General features: G+C 34.0%; 1 long non-coding RNA gene across 1 annotated transcript; it reads right to left on the bottom strand.

The window, feature by feature from the left end:
* Nucleotides 1-7,891: 7,891 nt before the first annotated feature.
* LOC111830584 lies at nucleotides 7,892-8,716 on the bottom strand. The gene is made up of 2 exons (XR_002833993.1): nucleotides 8,678-8,716; nucleotides 7,892-8,378 (listed from the first exon to the last, which is right to left on the bottom strand). It is a non-coding gene; the product is annotated as an uncharacterized LOC111830584 (long non-coding RNA).
* Nucleotides 8,717-8,798: the final 82 nt, after the last annotated feature.

The raw sequence follows: 8,798 nt of genomic DNA, 5'->3' as shown, positions 1-8,798 counted from the left end.
CTGGGGATGAGATGGTGACTTCAGTGGAGACCTTTAAGTTCACTAGGTTGCTAAATCAATCAAACACTAACAGTGATGTTCCAAAACAACAAGCTCATAAGCTAACCAGATCAATCTCTTGACAAAGGCTATCAAACTCAAATCACTTCCTAATCTCAACTTCTGGTTGATGAAACATGAAATGAATAGGCATTAAGAATCAGCCCATTAATGTTAAATAACACTCTAGACAACCAATCTCTTGGGCTAGACATGAAATTCTCTGGCATTAGATTATCCGGCATTCCATCGAACACCTCTCGGGCGTGGAAGCCTGAAAGCTAATCACCACTTGATCAGAATGGTAACACTAATCCAGAAGGAAATCTAAACATTTCTACCTATGGGCAAACTAGCTACCTAAAGTTTTCCACCTACACATCTAACGCATCCCCAAAACATAATGAATCTACTCAGATCTGAGATTCATCAACAAGAACACAAACCAAGAAATCTCTAAATCATGCATAACTACATCGATCTAAGAGAGATAAGCAAAATAATTCAAAGAAGCAACACAAAATACTCAATAGATCAAAAGTTTTGAAAGTTACAAGATTCTGGAAATTCTAAAGCAAAATGAAGATAAACCCCAATACAACTAGAGATAACAAGTCATTAGGCAAATAGCCTTTTTATACTGAGATTAGGTAGCCCTAAAACACGAACACACAAAATAGAAAGTCGGTTTAAAGGTGCTCGATCCGTCTGCTCGGTCGTGCATTCGATCGGTCTAGTCGGACGGCTCGATCGGATGGCTGGTCGATTGCTGCTCTGGTTCACTCGGACACTCAATCGTTTCCACTGCTCGGATCCTCATGCTCGATCGGATGCATCATCTACACTTGGTTAATTAATCATGTTTTGCTTATTTTCCTTCTGGTAAACACTTGTTTATGCACAAAAACTACGATGTATGCAATGCAATGCCTAAATACTATAAGTGAAGCAAAACAAGGTAAATATGTATAAGTACTTCTAAACATGTACAAATATGAAATGACCCTTTTCCCAATTTTGAATCTTGAGTCTATATGACGTAAAACAATGTTATGATTAAAGATAATATATGCTCTTAGATATTGTGCCCTCAAGAATATACACACACTAAACATCTTGTCACTTTCGACCATTTATCTCCCTGACACAAGATCTCTCTTTCTTTTTTTTTTTTTTCATTTTAGTCGCACGCACGTTTCAATATTTGTTTTTCTCCCAGTTAGATCATATGTAATAAGAAGTTTTGTGATATATTCATATATAATCTGCTTTGGTGAAATAAGTTAAACAAACTTTTTTTACAAACCAATATTAAGCTTAAGAATATGTAAAAATTTCTAATTTTTGTTGTAACATACAATAATATAATTTTATCTTATAAATAAACTTATGAAATGATTATTTTGTGCATTAGCACCTGCATTTCTTAATATGTTGGTAATGCATGCCAGAGAGTGTGATACAATTTTTTTTCAATTTTAAAATTGTTTGTAACAAATAAATATTAGAGCTGCATGCATACATACAAAACTCACCAAAAAAAAAAAAAATGTATCAAATTATAAATACAACATGTGAAGGGAGCATAATCATTTAAGGTATGATTTTGGAACTGATAAAGCCAAATTATATAGGGTGGGTGGCTAGGGTGGCACATCCAGAACCCTACACCAAAAAGAAGCTAAAACAATTGAGTAACTTTTTATTTCTAGTTATTCAGTTATTGATTAATAGTTAGACTAATTCCTTGGAAGATAGTATACTTGATTTTTTAATTGTGTTTTAAATGTATTATATTATAGAACTAAATAAAATGTTTTTAGTTATTTAAAACAACTTATAAAACTTAATGCAAGAAGTAAATAATTTTAATAATGTACACAAATTTATTTAAGAAACTAATAAAATGAAAATTTAATAAATATAATGTACATACAACAAGAAAATATATATATTATTTATGTAAAACCCGTGTCTGTAGAGTGTCGGTGTTGATCGACACTAACAAATTGTGTCGCGAGGATAGTTGCGAGTGACGATAGACACTAGTGGTGGGTGTGGATCCACACTACTCGTTACCCGGAGTGTCGAGCGCGAGTGTCGACCGACACCAGGAGGGCATCGATCGACACCAGTCCTCAGCAGCGGCTGAGTTTGTTACTTGTTTGATATTTTTGGTGAATTGTGTGATTATCTGAACTGTGATTATGCTGCCTGTGTGTATAGCCATTAGTAGGGTTGAGTGCCTCAATAAGTATTTCTGGAAATACGTATGTATCCCTTTTCTTGATGCAGGTAAAGGAAAAGTGTGACCGTGAAACAAGGCGTGGAGAGCGGGATGATCTAGGGGCTCGTTGGTTGTCTTTAGATTAATGTTTGAATTTTTAGGATGTTAGTCTAGAATTAAGAAATATGTTAGGTTGTTACTTCTATTTCTGGATGATGACTGGTTTGATTATGGTTGAAATGCTGGTTTAATGCAACTGAATTATTTGGATTATTTGGTTAAGTCTTCCATGGTTATTGCTGATTGGATTGGTTTAATTGTGACCATCTGGTTTAATTGATTTGTTCAGCTTAATTGGTTTAAATTGATTAAGACCGGTTTAGCTGGTTTAGTTGGTTTAAATTGATTAGAACCGGTTTAGCTGGTTTGAATTAATTGGGTTAATCTGATTTGCATGTTTTTAAAAAAATTGGCTGGGTCTTTTCAATTTACAAATTTTTTTTAAAATAGCTAACAGAAAATTTACCCATTTCGGGCTTAAATTTTCCTTCGCTAATTTGTTATTTAATTTGCTTTCTTTTGTACACATAATCAAATTATTTTTACACCTGTTATTTAGTGTATGTTGTTTCCAATTACCTTATTTATTTTTTTTTCCAAAAATTAATCATTATCTTGTATTTCCATTAAAAAGTAAAATCTAAATCAAAAAAATAAAATATAATTTTTATGTATAGAAAATAATAATGTATTCATATTAACATTATAATGGTAAATGTTTCTCACCTAAATTAATATGAAATATAAACACATTATTAATTTGAAATACATTTAATTAAATAAAAATATAATGAAAAAATTTATTCTTTATACTAAATAATTTAACCATATGAACAGTTTAATTTGAAAAAATAGTAAGATTCTATGAAATGATATATACTTATAAGAAGAATTTGTAAAGATATTAAACTGTTTAGAATTCTTTTATATTCTTTTTGTTAAAATAGAAAAGAATGAGTGTACGCACGACATACTCAGCTAAAAGCAAGCATGACTCAATAGACCTTGTATGGATAACCGCTGTCCAAATTCTACAGAAACTTCACCGTTGTCCAAATTCTTCTAATTGGGTTGAGTTGTGATCTTTTCTTTTTTCACATGAACTGATATTTTATGAGAGCTTTTTTTAGAACAACGATATGATTACATACGCCCAAAAAAGGGAAACATAAGTCGACAGATAACTAAAAGTCTTCGGAGACACAGATGGAGGAACAAAAAATTTTCTGGAATCTAAACCGAACTAGAAAAACAAAGCAAATAATGTCAAAACACAAATCGAAAGAGGACATATTCATAATCTAAGAGCAGAAGAAACTAGGCAAAAACCCTTAAGAGACAAGAAAGAACTAAGAGAACAAAGCAATATCTTCTTCTGAAACACCTGCAAATGAGATTTATCATGGATGCGAACAGCCAAATCATAACTAACATCTACCACCTCCTATCATAAAGAGAGCCAATCTCTCGAGAAACCAAGGATATCATAACACGGCTAGTACAGAGCGCTCATAGAAACACATAGAACATTTTGACTCAATAAAATAGACACGATTTTGACTCGATAAAAAAAACTAACAGACTCAAGAAAACATCGAAATGAAAAAAATAAGAAAAAGCAAATTGCATCAGTAGACTAGTAACATCCTCCCCGAGGCTTGCTTCACACCGTCTCGGTGTGAGAACAATTCCAAAAGAATAGCTCATAGTTCTCATACAACATTTTGACTCAATAAAATAGACATGATTTTGATTCGATAAAAAAAACTAACAGTCTCAAGAAAACATCGAAATGAAAAAAAATAAGAAAAAGCAAATTGCATCAGTAGACTAGTGACATCCTCCCCGAGACTTGCTTCACACCGTCTCGGTGTGAGAACAATTCCAAAAGAAAATGTTACACCCAAAAAGAAAAATAAATGACGATGCAAAAAAAAAAAAGAATAAAAACAAGAAAACTAACATGGGACATCTGGTGGGTTGCCTCCCACAAAGCGCTTTTTTTTTGTCTTTAGCTTGACCACTCAACACAAAATATTAATCATAAGAATCAAAGGGTTGAGCCAATGCACCTTTAGTTCTTCTCCTGTTACAACACACAACAATATGCACAAAGTAACACACAATTATCCATTATAAGGAGGCAAAATAATCATCAACGAAATTTACTACAAGTGTAACATATATCTTGAAATCTTCTTTGATGGTATGATGCTCATGAGGATAAAATGCATTTGGTGGAAATATAATATCAATTTCAGGCTTCCTCTCCAAGTTATCTCTTCAAGCTTAACTCAACAAAGGAAAGGCACATAATGGGCGTATAGAAACGCAGCCCATAACCAGGGCACACAGACGGCTTAGAAACGACGAAAGGCACAAGAACAGCTACAAACCAAGGGATAGAAGCAAGCAAAGAAAATACTTTATTCTTCAAGTCACACCGTAGATCCAACATATCCGGAGTTATAATCAACTTCTCTGAAGCCACAAACCCCAAAAGCTCTTACTGATCCAACCGCTTCCACAAACCCAAAATCAAGACTCGAATTAAACCAAGAGACTCCCCAATCGAAGGCCAACAAGACTGCAAACAACACTAACCACCTAACTGAAACTACACGAAGAGGGAGAAAGACGGGATGAAAGCTTACTCGAGATAAAGACAACAAAATCCAAGGTAAAACCGAGAAGAATCACCAGAGAGAAACCAAGCCAACTCCATATCTGACAACTCCACAAAGACCTTCTCTAGCCACCACAGGGATAGGATGAACGACACTCAAAAGACCGTCAATTACACCTTGCCGTGAAGAACTTCTACTTCTCAGAGAAAGCTAAAAATTCCATCGATCCACCAAAACTAGCAAAGACCAAAAATAAAGACTACGAACAAAGACAAAACAAAGCAGCAGGGTTGAGTTGTGAACTAAATTACGAAACTTTTCTTTAGTCGTGGGCAAAATTACCGAATCGAAAGGACCAAACCAAAACCGAATAAAAAATGAGAAATTGAACCAAACTGAAACCAACGTAACAACCGAATGTATAGTAAATTAGTAAATTTGAGAATCGAAAAATCGGAATAAAACCGATACCAAACCAAGGGTATCCAAAATACCCAAAACCTAGTTGTATGTCAAAAAATTGATTATATTTAGATTTGATATAACCCAATAACCAAAATTTCACTTATAAATCTATAAATATCAATATTGTTAGACTAAATTAACCAACTAAAATATTTAAAAGACCAACTAAAAATATTTAAAATAACCAAAATATTCAGAAGTTTAGGGCATATTGTTCTTAATTTAATCAAAATTTATTAAGATGTAATCATTTCAAAAATATAAATCACTATTTTGGGACCTGAAACCAAACCAAACATAACGGAAACCGAACCAAAATTTTAAAATAACCAAAGAAATCCTAACCGCTCATACCCAAAATACCTGAAACCAAATGGATATATCCAGAACCGAACCAGATAAAGAATGTCCAAGAGTACTTTATTAACAAAGAAACATAATATTACATAAGTAACACAAACATAAGATAAAACCTGTGGGCTTATATTTTAGAGAATCTTGCGCAGAGACACCGTTTATGAGGTTGCTCTTGCATTTTAACACCCTTTCGAGACTTGGCACCGTTTTCAGACTGCTTTTTTACTGAGCAGTCAATAAATTGACGGAATAGCCCCTGATATAAAAACAATGAAAAAAGAAAGTGTAAACCAACTTGGTTACAAATAATGTAATATTGGCCGTAGGATTATAACAAAAGAGTTCAAAATCGTGTGGCCCAAAAGTTGTGTTACTTTTTTGCTAGGTTAGAGAAACTTGGGAATAATATTCACTCGAAGAGAGTTTGGTCGTTTGTTTGGGAAAGAGCTTACATGTTTTCAAAGGTTCTTCGTGGATTCCTTGAATGTATTTAGAGAATCAATAAAAATTGAACCGTGTGGAAAATTGATTCCTCCATCGTTTTTGTGTTTTCTTTGGAGAAACCGAATCTACTAGCTTCACAAAAGAAGATTTTTATCGGAACAAGAGAAAGAGCTTCTTCATTTTCTGGGTTTTCTGGGTTTTTTTACTTTAACTAAACTAAGTTGATTTTTTGGATTTATAAATTCCGGCATTTTGTTGTGAATTTGATATGAAGGCGATATGGTGGATACGAAGTGGTAGATGTGATGTGGTGGCTGCAATGTTGTGGTTGTGATGTGATTCGGTGGCTGCGATACGGTGGTAGCGAGTTTGATGGTTACGATGTGGTGGATGTGATGCAGTTGATGTGAAAACTAATGATAAAGATCATGGATGTGTTTCCATGGACATCAGCTAGAAATGCTTGTGTTGTAGTTTTTAATGTAAGACTTTCATGTGTTCATATTCCCGTGGATGGTTAGTGTTTTCTTTAAAAATATTTGTTCAAGTATCTATGGATATTGTATAATGAATTAAAGATTGTTCTTGTATCTATGGATATGTTAATCTTGACCATGTGTCCGTGGAAAGATTGTTTGATATACTTATTGCCATGCTCCAAAATGGCTAGTGTCCATTTTCAATATGATCACCTGTTCCACACGTACTTGTGTTTATGAACAATCTTAACCCCTTTATTACCATCTTAATGGTTTGGTTGTGAATCTCGTCACAACTACTAACATGAAATTGTTTTTGCTTTTAATTTAACTTCAGATCCATCACATCAATGCAAATGAACCAATATGTTAACAAACAAGAACTACTCTTAAACAAAAGTAAAAGCAAACGTGTGATAAAACTCTATTGTCAAACATCTTGTTATCCACCAAACGTTGTCCATATGGATGTCGTACTTCTGGATGTGTTTTCATTCATTATGTGTTTTCAGTCATTACGATTGGAGTGAGATAACAAGTCCCTTGCCATGTGGTGCGTTTGTAGCAGCGGCAACGTTTCTTTGGTGTAGCTTAGTGGTGAGGTAAGTGATTAGATTCCCAGCAATACCATAGTAAGCTAGCCTCTCACGACATTCATTACCCAAAAATCAAAAGACAAGCTTTCCAGTTTCATGTTTTTTCCTTCAATCGTGGATTTCCCTTAAAGTTTACATAAACATCTTTCATCATACAATTTTGCATCCTGGTTCAAAACAAAATCACAAAACAACGAATTTGAGCTATGGCATCATCTAGCTTTAGAATAAAGCCATACATGTCCATATACAACTTTAAAGAGGTATAAAAGCCTCAATTCTCAAGATTATTCTAAGCTAAACAACAAAGTAAGTAATTATTCTGTAGAACGTGAGATTCTCACAACCAAGAATTCTTGCATCATTAACACATCCATAATAGTGAATCCACATTACCACATCCATAATAGTGCATCCACGTAAGCACCACATACAACACAAATTCTACAGATTCAAACCAATAAATTAAAAAAAGTGTAATAAACCTACGTAGGTTTATGCATCTACTATCATCCAACATGAAACCATTGTATCTCTTACCAACTTCAATGGAAAAATCAATATAACCTGAATCAAATCAAGTCCACAAAACAAATAGAGACAAATGGTCGTATAATTTCAAACCTCAAACCAAAAAAAAAAATCTTCACAAATTAAAATTGAGCTAAAGCAAAAAAAGAAAACCGGTTAAGCATAAAAAATACAAATGAACATGTATGATTGATCAAAGGAAAACTATGACACTGCACATGCATTTCTAACTATAGACCATCCAAAAAAAATTTCAAAATCAACCAAAATATGACATTTGATCTCTGGAACTCGTTTTATCCAAGAAGTGCAATCCACATAACTGAAGTCCACGATTATATGACCACAGAAGCTACGTTTGCTAAGGCTTGTCCACAAAACAACACTTCAACACATGGCTAGATTGACGATTCTGACGACTTTGTTGAGAAGAAAGGTGTTCATCTGCGGCGGGTATGTTTGTTATCGGATTCATCATCAGAATCGAACGGGTTGGGCTTGGAAGACTAGTGAAATCCAAGATCTACTGAGCTATGCTTGTGAAATCCAAGATCTACACAAAAATAGAAGACAACATCAGTTAATCAAATTCCAAAACCTAATTGAGCATATGTGGGCTAAAAGGTAGGCAAACAAAATCTAGTTCATCAAAGAACCCAACACTATGGAAATCCCCACAAAAAATCTACTAAATCTCTCTGATTCAAACAATCTTATGGGAACAAAAACAGAAGAGAAAGCAAACAAACCCAAGATCTATATCAAATTGCTAGAGAAAGGAAAAAAACTGGAATTAAGAACGAAGGAAGTGTATCAATAAAAGATAGAAAGAAGAAGGAGATCAAGGTTAACCTGGAAGAGAGAGAGAGAGAGAGAGAGAGAGAGAGAGAGAGAGAGAGAGAGAGAGAGAGAGAGCGAGAGAGAGAGAGAGAGAGAGAGAGAGAGAGAGAGAGAGAGAGAGAGAGAGAGAGAG

This window comes from Capsella rubella, unplaced genomic scaffold (assembly GCF_000375325.1).
Source record: "Capsella rubella cultivar Monte Gargano unplaced genomic scaffold, Caprub1_0 scaffold_5, whole genome shotgun sequence".
NCBI classification, from domain to species: domain Eukaryota; kingdom Viridiplantae; phylum Streptophyta; class Magnoliopsida; order Brassicales; family Brassicaceae; genus Capsella; species Capsella rubella.
The sequence above is the reverse complement of the archived record's forward strand: the minus strand, read 5'-3'. Positions and strand labels throughout refer to the sequence as shown.